Source organism: Dendrobium catenatum, unplaced genomic scaffold, assembly GCF_001605985.2.
Source record: "Dendrobium catenatum unplaced genomic scaffold, ASM160598v2 fragScaff_scaffold_675, whole genome shotgun sequence".
Taxonomy (NCBI): Eukaryota; Viridiplantae; Streptophyta; class Magnoliopsida; order Asparagales; family Orchidaceae; genus Dendrobium; species Dendrobium catenatum.
Window position 1 is genome coordinate 470299 of NW_021319137.1, and position 13943 is coordinate 484241.

The window sequence follows — 13943 nt, forward strand, 5'->3', positions numbered from 1 at the left end:
TGCCTTGTGTTTAAATCACCTTTGGTTTATCTTCTATATTGCTCTATCTATCATCTAAGGTGTCTTTAAACATATTATTCCAAAAATTTAAAATAATCTAGATAGCATATTTTTCAAGTACATATATTGCTTCATTGTCCACATTATCCAGTCTTTAAAAGTTCTTTGCTTGTATTTTTCTTTGCAAATATATTTAGAAACACATTTCAACATATTTGCATTTTCATATAATATAAAATCAGTGAGAAAACTCATTTATTTTTTTGTGATTAAAACTTTTTTTTTGGTGGGGCTTGGGAGAAATTTCTTAAAAGCTATTTATTTGTAAGAGCTAAATTTTACACATTTTTCCTTCCTTCTTTTATGACATGTATTACTGATGGGAGGTTCTCACAATCATGTGAGATAGTTTCTTCATAATGTTAGGAAGATACAGTTGTTGTAAAATTTTTTTTTGTTAGTTGAATCCTAGTCTAGGGTTGAATTAGGCGTGGAGTAGGTCAGGTTTAGACTTGGGCTGAACCACGTAAAAATTCTTTATGTTCTCTTTATTATGATTTGCTTTACTTATTATGTTACACCCACATCACTTATTTTTCTACAAACAAAATTGAATATATTTTTTTATATTACCACTCTAATTAGTGCACAACCCAATTCACCCCCACTTTTGTGTTGCCATAGTGTTTCTCAACTATGACATGGATTAAAGAAGGATGTGATAGATTTTGTTGCCAAGTGTGAGCCGTATGAGTTGGTGAAAGTTGAGAGTCAATAATTGGGAGGTCTTTTGTGTAAATGTATTATTAGATATTTAGATAATTTTTTGTGTAATCGTTACTTTTAATCTGATTGCAATTATGAGTCTTAGAATGCTTAATGAAGCTTTAGGTAGCAAAAGATTTGGGTTTGGGAAGTAAAAACTAAAGTTAGAAAATTTTCTCTGTGGGCACTACAGCACTAAAATTAAAAGCACTATGGCATTAAGCTCTAAAAAAATAGAGAAAAAAATATGATTGTGTGGTGTGTTGTGGCACCAGGAAGCACCACCGTGGTTCTAAGTCAAATGTGAAGATATTTTGCAAGAATCTGGAAGATTCTCTGGAACGTAGTGGTATTGGAAAGTTTGGCACCAAGGCACTATGTCAAGTTAGTAGCTTTAAAATATTAAAGATATCTTAAACTATTTCATTTCCCTAGTTATCTTGCTAGAGGAGAAAAAAAGGAAGGACAAGGGGAAAGAGAAGAAAGAGGAGGAATTTTCAAAGGTTAAAATATAGGAATTTTTTTTTGTGTCAATTAAGGAAAATATTAGGCTCAAGATAGGCTAGTCATACTATGTTTCATATTTCAATTTTAGAATATTTATAACAAGATACGATCAAAAAAAAAATTTCTTGAGTTTAAAAAAATTTCACCGCATAACTTGTAGTATATCATTAAACTCTTTCTTCTAGACAATTTGATTATTGAAATAAAAAATTTCAATGGCTAGTTTGCTCCATATGAATTTTTAAATTTTTTGCATAATTGTGTTACTTCTGAACCTCGAAATAATTGGCAAATATGTTAAATTAGTGCTTTGCATATTCTTTACAAAATTGATAAATTTATGGGAAACTCAAATACACATGAAATTGGGGTCTTTTGTGTGAGATATGGTTTTTAGTAAATGCCTGCTTTATTTTCTCCATTGTATATTACATTTGTATTAGATCTGGTATTTAGTATAAACCCGCTTTATTTTTCCCATTGTATATTACATTTACATCATTATGCATATCATGGCATTCCAGAGCTCTATTATGGAAATGAAAGCGCAATTTGGATTATGTGCTTGTCTCAATGCAAAATGTATCTCTATTTTAAACTACTGTATTATGCTTAAGTATGTGGGAATTTCAAAACCATTAGTTGTTCGTTTTGCAAATTGATTTCACTAGAATTTTTTAAAAAATATTTTATTTTATGAATATTTTTCTATAATTTTTTAAGCCCCAAAATAATTAATATGAATTTATATTGAAACTCATTAAATTATATAATTTTATTTTTATATTGTTCTAAAATCTAAATCCACTCACAAATCCCTTAAAGCTTTTTTCCCCCATCATTTGGCCAAACCTAGAAACAGAGAAAAAAAAAAGGATTTACATACATACCACTTTATACCATCTTATTTATATATCTAACATCTAAAATTTTAATATTACATACATATCATCCTATATTATTTTAATATTAAATATGTCACTCATATTTCATTCCTATCACCCATATATTTCATTTGTACTACTCATATTTGATATGAAAGTGAACTATGAGTGGTATGCACGAATTTTCACTTTTTTTAATTATTGGGGTAAATAAATTTCTACACATTTTTTGTCTTGCTAGTATTTATAAGAATGTAAATTAGGTCCAAACAATCCAATCTAGCACTCTAATACTAAAGAAAACGCTAGCATGCAACAACGGGTTATCGGATTATTTTTTTTTTTTTTTAAAAAAAGTTTAAATAGGGTCCTTAAGTTTTGGATTTTGTAAATGTACATAAATGGACAAAGAGAGCTAGGCCTAAGTTTTAAGAAAACTCACTTTACCAAAGCTATTGTCTGGTGGAAACATGACGTATTGTCTCCATTTGAAAGAAATGGCGCCAACTGAACTTCAAAGAGCTTGTTGCCCAAGTTGCTTTGATCATGGACTGCACCAATATGATGTATAACAAATATCCCTCAAAAGAATAAAGCAATATGTACTAGAATTTAATGTGATTAGGTGTCAAAACCACATTGATATAAATACAATAATTGATACATGAAGATTATCATGCACATGAATGATTGATAAACAAATTAATATTGTGTACATTTTAAATTTATAAGACCAGTGAGAAAACTAAATTTGGAAGTTCATATATAAGTCAATTCCATTAATATCCCATATCACATGAAAAATTTTGAAGATTTGCATTTGCAAATTAATCTCATATGATTTAGCAAATCACTTGAGATCAGAATTTAAAATGTCTAAAATATGTATAAATTTGAAGTAATAGAAAATAATGAGATGTCACACATTAGAAGCAATAGGAAAAAGAGTGATGCAATAAATGCAGACCAAATTGTTTATAGGGATCATGATTGCATGGATTCTGTTTATAAGGATTATGACGTGATTAATTTAAGCAGCAACCAACAATGTGAAAATTTTCCTTAGTGCTAGCTCATTGATCGTTGGCCAGTTTGAAGACGGTTGCATCGTTGTGTTCTCCTTACAGTTGAACTAATATTTGATTAGAGAGATGGCTATCATTTCTTCATCAATGGAAGAGATGCTCTCTACTTGTAAAGTATCTGAAGCAGAATTATCTTTTCTAAAGTCATCTAGATTAGGCTTCTCTCGAATATCATTTTAAAGGAAGTCAGAACATCCATATAAGCATTCTTATAGTGCTTCTAGAAGTGTGAAGAAATGCTGAGTCTAAGTTGTTGCCTTCCATTGGCCCTGTATTTCATTGTCCGAATACATTGGATAAGAATTTGAAACTTTGGTGACAGTGCTCCCTTATACAAATGTGGAACCAAAGCCTCTGAATATTCTTGGAGGCATTTCCTTCCATCTTCTAGATCATTAAAAAAAATGGTTTACAGCTCTAACTGTTAACTTTATGCGATCCCACATGATCGTTCATCTATGTAGCGAAGATTATTGGTCTGAAACAGAGAATTTGATTGAGGTTCGTAAACGTGATATAAAGAAAATCACACAGAGGAATTTCATATCCATTTCCAACTCCAGCTTCTTAATCCAATTATGCCTAACATCTTTAGTTAGGATGAGTTCTGATCGCCAGTTTCTCCGTCTAGCTGGTTGATGGCAGCATCAATCTCCATAACCGAGACCAGCAGTCAAATCCATCTCGTGCTCAGCTTCTTATAAAGAAAACAATAGCTCTTCATGCTTCTACTCTAATGCTTCATTTGGGACAGTTTTCTTACTACTTCTTAAAACAACTTTTTAATATAAAAATTAAAAACTTTGTACTAAAAAACTACTTTAAAAAGTAATAAGAAAGCCGTCCCAAACAAAGCATAAATCTATCAAGAACTTTTTACTAGAACCTCAAGATACATTCAAAGCAGAGAGATAGAGATAAAGATAGAACTTCTTGAGACTATCAAACTGAAATGGTCATAAGAAGAAATGCTGTAAATAGACCGGCCTATGTCAGCAAGGGCAAGAATCACCTATAGTAATTCCTAGGAATTCTTGCACTGGCTGCTCCGGCAATAACAGCTTGGCTTCATTGTTATCTCCAATCCAGAACTCTTGCAGTCGGGCATCCTTTTAGCTCCCAGTAGACTATGTTCCACTTGTCTTCTAGCAGGAGACATAACTTCCAAAGTGAAGTTCTTCAGCCCGTTTAGCAGCAAGAGATGTATCTCCAAGAGGCAGGAGACCTTCCCAACCTCTTCTTCCCTCCAGCATGTGATTTCATGAGAAAAACTGCTTGTCACGACCCACTCCGATCAGCTCGTATAGACGAGACAGAAACGGATGTCGGACTATTTGATAGAACATAGCATTTCAATATCAGAGAAACATAAAATATATAAATCTAAAACAACTCAAGAGATATAATTAGCACCTCTAAAAACAACTTCCAATCTTAACAAAACATTTCATATAAAGTCAAAAATGTACAAAGGAAGACTAAATTTTTCTTTCATGTCAACATCCACCAAAAAATCATACCACAGCTATAAAAATACACAAAAGGAAACCTATCATCCAGTCCTCTACAGCTGTACGTAAACCAGAGTCGTTCAGTCATTCACCTAGCAGCAGGGTCTCCTGAAAATATCCCAAAACTATGTAATGAGCTAACGCTTAGCAAATAACAATTACATCTAAAATTCATGTGCAATATAAGGAAATCAATATTCAAAGTGGATAACGCATTTGCATGTAAAAGTAGTCTAGTAATTAACTCTTTCATATATGTCATATGCTTCTATGAGTTAATGTCATATGCTATATGTATGTCAATGTCATATGTTCCTTTATATACATTATATGCTTATATTTGTCGATGTCATAAGCTATAAGTATATCAACGCCATATGCTCCTTCCTATACATCATATGCTTATCATATTTATTTATTACATGATGTCTATATTATCACATGTTCATATACCTCTAACTTAGGCATATATTATACATCCGTACCGGAGTACCCATATTGTACTGATCAGGTACAATCTCATATTTGGTCATTCATCATCATTTTGTCCCGAAGAGTCGTATTGTGCAAGTGCACTGTATTTGATACTCCGCCTCAACATGCACAAACTTGCATTTTTATCTCATAACATAAGATGATGTAACAATATCAAATATACATATGAGCATGAAAGTGAACTTTTGTATAACAACTTACTATCTAACATGCTAAGTACAAGGTGACATAGTGCAATATAATATGAGTGACATAATACAATGTAACATGAACATAATAAAGTGACATAATGCAATGTAACATAAACTTTAGAGTGTAATCTCAATTACCTTAAGCTCTCTTCGCTAAACTTCTTCGCATAACTCCCTGAATCGACCTCATCTTAGGTTTAACCTAAAGAACACAATAACAACAACAACAACAACAACAACAACATTAAGCCTTAATCCCACTACGTGGGGTCGGCTACATGAATCTTTTTTCTCCATTGTGTTCTATTAAAAGTCAAATTCTCGTTTAAACCTAATAAAGAAAGGTCATTCCTAATATTTTCTAACCAAGTCTTTTTAGGTCTACCCCTACCTTTCTTAACATAAGTCAAATCTAATACCTCTACTCTCCTAACCGGGTCATCGAAAGGCCGTCGTTTTATGTGACCAAACCATCTAAGACGACTCTCTCTAATCTTATCTTTTACCGGAGCTACTCCAACCTTTTCACGTATATGCTCATTTCGTATCCTATCTCTAAGGGTAAAGCCACTCATCCACCTGAGCATTCTCATCTCTGCCACACTTAACTTAGTATTATGCTTCTCTTTTAATGGCCAACATTCGGCACCATAAAGCATTGCAGGCCTCACTACCATCTTATAGAATTTTCCCTTAAGTTTGAGGGGTATATTTCTATCACATAACAAGCCCGATGCATTCCTCCACTTCAACCATCCAACTTGAATTCTGCTGATAATATCCCCATCTATTTCACCATCACTCTGAACAATTGATCCAAGATATCTAAAACGTGTACTCTTATTAATGACTTGATCGCCCAAAGTCACAATCCCCTCACTAGGTCTATTACTACTAAAATTACACTCCATATATTCCGTTTTAGATCTACTCAAGTGAAAGCCTTTAGACTCTAAGGTTGACCTCCATAATTCAAGTTTACTTCAACTCCCTCTCTAGTCTTATCAACAAGAAGAATATCATCAGCAAAAAGCATACACCAAGGTACATCCTCTTGCAAATGTCTAGTGAGAACATCCATGACTAAAGCAAAAAGATATGGGCTTAAGGCTGATCCTGATGTAACCCAACCGAAATAGGGAAATACTTGGTCAATCAACCTTGTGTTTGAACACAAGTAATAGCTTCTGCATACATATCTTTAATGATTTGATATAAGCATTATTGACTCCTTTCTTTTCAAGAACTCTCCATAGCACTTCTCTTGGAACTTTATCATATGCTTTTTCTAAATCAATAAATATCATATGTAGATCCTTCCTTATTTTCTCTATTATTTCTCCATCAAAACTCTTAATAAATGTATGACTTCCATAGTCGACCTACCCAGCATGAATCCAAATTGATTTTGAGAAACATTAGTATCACACCTCAACCTATGCCCATAACTCCGTCTCATAGTTTTAAAGTATGACACATTAACTAATACCTCTATAATTCGCACAATCTTGTGCATCACCTTTATTCTTAAAAATAGGAAGTAACGTACTCATTCTCCACCATCTGGCATCTTTTTAGTCTTCAAAAAGTATTAAAAAGTTTTAGTAAGCCATGAAATTCCTTCATCTCCTAAGCATTTCCACACCTCTATTGGAATATCATCAGATCCAACAGCTTTTCCACCCTTCATTTTCTTTAAAGCCTCTCTAACTTCAGTTTTACTAATACGCCGATAAAATAGAAATCTTTATTTTCATTTAGGGTGCTAAGGTCACTATAGTCATTCTTATTTTCACAAACTTCATTAAAAGTTTAGCAAAATATCTCATCCATCTTTGTTGAATATCATCTTCTAAGAAAAATATTTTTTGATCTTCATCTTTAATACACTTCACTTGAACTAAATCCTTACTACTCCTATCTGTTTGTTTGGCCAACTTATACATATATCTTTCCCTCTTTAGTATAATCTATTAATAAATCACTAAAAGCTAATGTCTTTGCATCGCATATTGCTTTCTTAGCATACTTACGAGTCACTTATATATTTCCCATTATCATAATTTTTAAAATTAAACCAATTTTTAATAATAACTTATTTTTTATCTTTCTTGCACATTAGGATTCCACCACCAACTATTTTTACAATTAGGAGCATTTCCCTTTGATACCCAAGACATCTTTTGCAATATTCTTAATATCACTAGCCACTTTTACCCACATAATATTAGCATTCTCATACACAGACAAAAACTTACGATCTAAAATCTTATCTCCAAAAATATTTTTGTTAATATTCTTTAAATGCCCCCATCTAATCCTAGAAAATTGTTTTACTTTATTTTTTATTTTATGCCCTTTTATCTTAAAGTCCAAAACTAATAATCGATGTTGGGTACATAAATTTTCACTCGGAATAACTTTACAATCTTTGCAATCTAAACGATTTAATTTTCTAATAAGAAAATAGTCAATCAAGGTACTATATCCATTTTTATAAGTGATGAGATGCTCATTCCTTTTCTTAAATAAGGTATTAGCATTTAAAAATCATAAGCTAAACAAAAATCCAATATGGTCTTGCCACCTTCATTCGTCGTTCCAAATCCATGGCCTCCATGAATACTTTTAAAATAATGTACCTCTCTACCAACATGTCCATTTAAATCTCCTCCAATAAAACTCTTTCTTCAAGAGGTATATTTTGTATTAATTCTTCTAAGTCATTCCAAAAATTTAATTTAGAACTCATATCCAAACCTATTTGAGGAGCATAAGCACTTATAATATTAACAATCTTATCATCAACAACAATCTTTAAAACTATAATTCTATCTCAAATCCTATTAATTTTTATAACATTATCCTTTAAACTCTTATCTATAATAACACCTACACCATTTCTAGTACGACTCTTACCCGAATACCAAAGTTTAAATCCTAAACTATCAATTTCCTTAGCCTTCTCAAACACAATTTCTTAAATGATTCATGTCATTATTGTTCGACAAGTTTTACGCTGGCTGTCGACTACCTAACGCAACCCTCCACTTTTCTCATCCAGGACTTGGGACCTGGCAACGGCAGTGTTAACCTAAAGAACACAATTACTAAAATTAATTATACATGCCAATTGTCTTATCTAAAATTTTCATTAATAGCTCAATTGTCTAAATCCCCCTTTCTATTTATTTTACCTAGGAAAATAAATGATCTTTTTAACATCAATTTTCGGATTTATTTAAAATCCATATATTAAGAATCCAAAATGTTCATATTTCCTTCCAATTACTATTCAAATCATTAACCCTAACCTATATCATTATTAAACCTAATTATTTTTGGATTAAAATAATGTAAAAATTAGGTAATAAATTTTTTTTACCAAAATTTCGATTTCTATTAATTAGAGCCTTCCCATGACTCTTAGAAACAATTTTTATTAACAACCTAGCTCAAAATTTAAATTTTTGGAAAAGCCCTAATTTTGAAACTCCAAAAACTTTAAGGAAAAAATCAAATTCTTACTTAAACATGCTTCTAAACCCTTCCTAACAACAATCCTAAAACAAATTTAAATTTTCATGAAACATTAATTTGGAACCTTAAGTTTTCCTTGAGCAAAAGTTAATTTTTATGATTTAGAATTATGCTCAGATACATTCCCTATCATTCTTCTATGAAAGCCCCATCATTTAAGAAAACCATGAATTTTTAAACATAAGGAAATCTAGGGTTTCTTTGCAAAAGAAATCAATCTTCTTCTTACTACACACTTCCCTTTAACAAATTTCATGATTTTCAAAAACCCTAAATTTCTGATCATGAAAAATCTATTAGACCGGTCCACTGGACAGGTCCAGCCGGTCCGCACAGGACCGGCAAGTCGCAAAGAACGACAGATCTCCGCCTCCTGCGGAGATCGATCGGCCCGACCAGCCCATTAGAGCATTTTAGGAAGCATTTTTTAGCGTTTTGAGAGGGAAATTTGAACGTAGGGACTGTTTAGGGAATTCCTTTTGATTTGTATGCATTAAATAGTTGATTTTGCTAGGGTTTGGGTATCCGGAATTTGGCTGAAATTTGAGATCTCGTAGAGTTAGGTTTTCTTTGGGCTCTAGCGGCGTCTAGAGATTTGGGAGAGATCGATCCTCCTCTCGAATTGAGGATCAATTGTATCTTTGCTGTTTTCCTTGATTTTCTAGTGAAATACAAGCTTCTACTTATGTTTTTCTCTACGTTTTTCCTGTTTCCTGCTGTTTTTTTTCTGCTGTAAACAGCATATTACTGCTGTTTAACTGCTATGGACAGCAGTTTTTATTGGATCTACTTCAGTTTTGGTGAGAAACACTTGGGAATCCAAGTGTTTCCTATCAAATTGGTATCAGAGCGCCGTTTTTGGGACCTTAGGCGGCTGAAATTCTAATTTTTCAGCGAGCTTTCGGCTTCCGGAGTGAAATTGTTGAGATCTGTTGGGAAGAAAGATGGCAAGAAAGAAGGTAGAAGTATTGGAAGGCGAGTTCGGACAACTAAAGACAGAACTGGAGGGAAAGTTCCTGGAAATCTCCACCAACAATGACAGGTTGGAAGCGAGGTTCGCGGCGATGGAAGAAATGATGAAGAAACTACTAGAAATGAAGACCCATCCGGCGGCATCGGAAGTAAGAGAGACCACCGACGTCCATGGCGTAGGAGGAAATCCAAACCCGGTCCGAGGGAGGAGGAATCTGGAGGTGGAGGTCCTTGAGGGGGAAGACGATGTGCCTCCTCTAGAACCGCTTTCTAGAGAGGAGATGAGTCTGGGGTACGATCGAAGAGGTGCTGATTTTGGCGGTAGAAGAGAGGAATTCCAGCGTCGAGGTGCTGAATTTCAGCGTCGAGGTGCGGAATTTGAAGGTAGGAGAGGGGAATATGAGGAAGGGTTTGGGTATAATCGTCATAGGGACGATCGGGATACTTGGGGAGCACCTCCGCCTCGAGGAATGGGAGGATTTGGAGGATACCGAGGGTACGGAGGAGATCCCAAGGTAAGGAAACTGAAAATGCCCATCTTTGAGGGCGAGAATGGTCATGGCTATATCTACAAGGTGGAATGGTATTTTGCAGTCAACGGGTTGACGGAGGAGGAGAAACTGACAGCGGCAGGATTGTGTCTCGAAGGGAAGGCGTTAGCCTGGTATCAATGGCGTGACAGACGGGAGCCCATCCGGAGTTGGCGAGAGTTCAAAGAATGCTTACTAGAGCGTTTCCGAGCCGATGGGAAAGGAGACTTCTATGAGCAATTCTTTGCCCTTACCCAGGAAGGCACAGTGGCAGATTACCGAGACAGGTTTGAATATCTGGCTAGTAGGCTGGATCATATCTCGGAGTCAGCCCTGGAAGGGAATTTCATGAAGGGGCTGAAACCAGAGATAAGAACAACAGTCAGAGTGTTGGAGCCAAGGAGTCTCGGAAAGGCCATGGAGTTGGCCCAGTTGGTGGAGGACCAGAAGAAGTCTGAAAGAGGGAATCGGGGAAACCATTCAGGAGGCTCTTACAGGACGACGACCACTCTTCTAGCACCCAAGGGGCCTGCATCAAGCAACATTAATGAGACCACCCGGGATAAGCCAGTAAGAGGAGGGAGTGGAGAAAATTTCAAGAGGCTGACAGAGAAGGAGATGCAGGAGAAAGGGCAAAGGGGTTGTGCTTCAGATGCGATGAGAAGTACATGCCGGAGCACAGGTGCAAGGACCGAACTCTTCAGGTTCTCCTTGTCTGTGAAGATGAGGAAGACGAGGAGGGAGGAAGCACCAGATCTGATGAGGAGGAGGAGAAGCTGCACCTGGATGTGGCAGAAGTCTCCCTCAACTCTGTAGTGGGATTCACCCCGAGTCACACTATGAAAGTGAGAGGAGAGATAGCTGACCGCGAGGTGGTTGTGTTGATTGACAATGGGGCAACCCATAATTTTATTTCCAACCAGATAGTGGAGTCATTGGGGATAGAGTTAGTGGATACCGGAGGCTATGGAGTGATGATGGGCATGGGGAAGGTGGAGATGGGTAGAGGAGTCTGTCGAGGAGTAGTACTGAAGATTCAAGGGATCCATGTAAAGGAAGACTTCCTTCCCTTGGAATTGGGGAGTACGGATGTCATCCTGGGGATGAAATGGTTGCAGACCTTGGGGGAAACCAAGGACAATTGGAGAGCACTCACGATGGAATTAATGGTGGATGGGAGAAGGGTGGTCATAAGGGGAGATGCAGGGCTATCCAAAGCCATCACATCACTTAAGACCATGGTTAGGGACGTACAAGAGGTGGGGGAAGATTATCTGGTGGGACAACACAGGCTGGATGCGATCAGATTGGAAGAGGGAGGGGATGTTCCTCCTTCCGTGCAGCCCTTGGTTCAGCAATACAGTAAGGATTTTCAGTCACCTCAAGGATAGCCACCTCCACCGGAACACGAGCATATCTCCACCTTGAGGACAAGGTGGATTTTTGGGAGGGGAATATTGTTAGACCGGTCCAGCCGGTCCGCACAAGACCGGCAAGTCGCAAAGAGCGACAGATCTCCGCCTCCTGCGGAGATCGATCGGCCCGACCAGCCCATTAGAGCATTTTAGGAAGCGTTTTTTAGCGTTTTGAGAGGGAAATTTGAACGTAGGGACTGTTTAGGGAATTCCTTTTGATTTGTATGCATTAAATAGTTGATTTTGCTAGGGTTTGGGTATCTGGAATTTGGCTGAAATTTGAGATCTCGTAGAGTTAGGTTTTCTTTGGGCTCTAGCGGCGTCTAGAGATTTGGGAGAGATCGATCCTCCTCTCGAATTGAGGATCAATTGTATCTTTGCTGTTTTCCTTGATTTTCTAGTGAAATACAAGCTTCTACTTGTGTTTTTCTCTACGTTTTTCCTGTTTCCTGCTGTTTTTTTCTGCTGTAAACAGCAGATTACTGCTGTTTAACTGCTGTGGACAGCAGTTTTCATCGGATCTACTTCAGTTTTGGTGAGAAACACTTGGGAATCCAAGTGTTTCCTATCAAAATCTTGGAGAAAAAAGAAAGATCTCTAAATTTAGATCTTACCTTTTCTCTTCATTGAGCTTTCCCTTTGATTTCCCCCTAAAATCACCGCCAGAAAAGCCGCCGGCGGCCGGCTTCATGGAGATCTCGCCGCCCCTTCCTCCTCTCTCTCACGTGCGCGGCGAAGGAATGAGCCAAGGGACCGAATGGTTCGGTCCCTAGGCGGATGGGAGCTTAAGGGAGAAATTTTAAATGTCTATTTACGCATGTGCCCCTTCTCCTATTAATTTTCTTAAGAGTTCATGAGGGTAAAATGGGCAAAAAGGGTAAATTGTACTTAAACTAATTTCGACTAATTTTAGTTTTAAAATCATGCGAATTTAGGTATAGGTTCTTTATATCTTTTCGATCAAATTTTGCATAGAATTTTAATAAAATTATTTGCATCGAAATCCAACTACTTCGAAATTTCACCTAACTTCGTCGCGGTTAAAATTACGCAATAAGAGGCCCGCCTCAGCTCAATTTTAAACTTTTAAGCCTCAAAGCCTACGCAATGAGAGCTGGCATTGAGGCGTATGCCTCAAGTTCACTAAGGCGCACCCCAAGGCGCGCCTCGCCTCATGTTTTAGAGGCGTCCACCTCTTAAAATTAAAAAAAAAAAACAACTAACCACTCGGTACTAAAATTAAAAAAAAAAAAAACAACTAACCACTCGGTACAACAATGCTTGGTACCACTAGATACATGCTCGGTACTACTAGGGACATACTCGGTACCGCTCGATACTTGCTCAATACAACTAGGTACATGCTCGGTACCGCTCGGTGCATGCTCGGTATTGTTAGGTACATGCTCAGTACATGCTTCGTACCGCTAGGTTCATGCTCGGAAACCCCCGCAAGGGCGCTGCCCCTTGACCCCGCGACCTAACCGGTTAGGTCGAACCCCGGCAGGGGGCAGCACCCCCTTGGACCCCCGACTGCCCTCTATATTGTCGTATTCATCATCTTTAGTAATAGTTGCTAGTATTAATCTACTTCTTCATGAGTGCATGCTTTGTATAAGTTTTCTTAATGTAGAATAAGTAAAGCATTATATTTAGGGGTTTGATATATTGCACTAATAGTTGTTAGTATTAGTCTGCTTCTTTATGAATTGAATTATATTTCATATTGTCTTATTATTGGGATATTTTGATTTTACTTCATATCTTGTGCCTTTTTATGTTTTATATATTTTACTCATTAGTATATAAAAAATTTATCATTTTATGTTTACGCAATCTTTTGATTTTGAGGCTTACGCCTCAAAACGCCTTGAGGCTTACGCCTCGCCTCACGAACGAAAAACGCCTCAATAACTGATTACGCAATTTTAAACATTCGTCGTGGCGAATCGAAATGCGTGCAACGCATCCTATCTAAATTTTTCGGGTTTTACAGCATAAGTTTTTGCTTGAACCTACAAGCAAAACTCCATGATCCCATCCTTTTG

General features: G+C 36.4%; 1 protein-coding gene across 2 annotated transcripts in view; it reads right to left on the reverse strand.

The window, feature by feature from the left end:
- Window positions 1-4639: 4639 nt before the first annotated feature.
- Window positions 4640-13943, reverse strand: part of LOC110108734 (RNA-binding protein 42) — a 61199-nt gene continuing 51895 nt past the window's right edge. For both annotated transcript variants that reach the window (XM_028695801.1, XM_020839494.2), the window contains one exon: window positions 4640-4860. The gene's annotated coding sequence lies outside the window, so the exon portion shown is untranslated. The remainder of the gene's footprint in view (window positions 4861-13943) is intronic.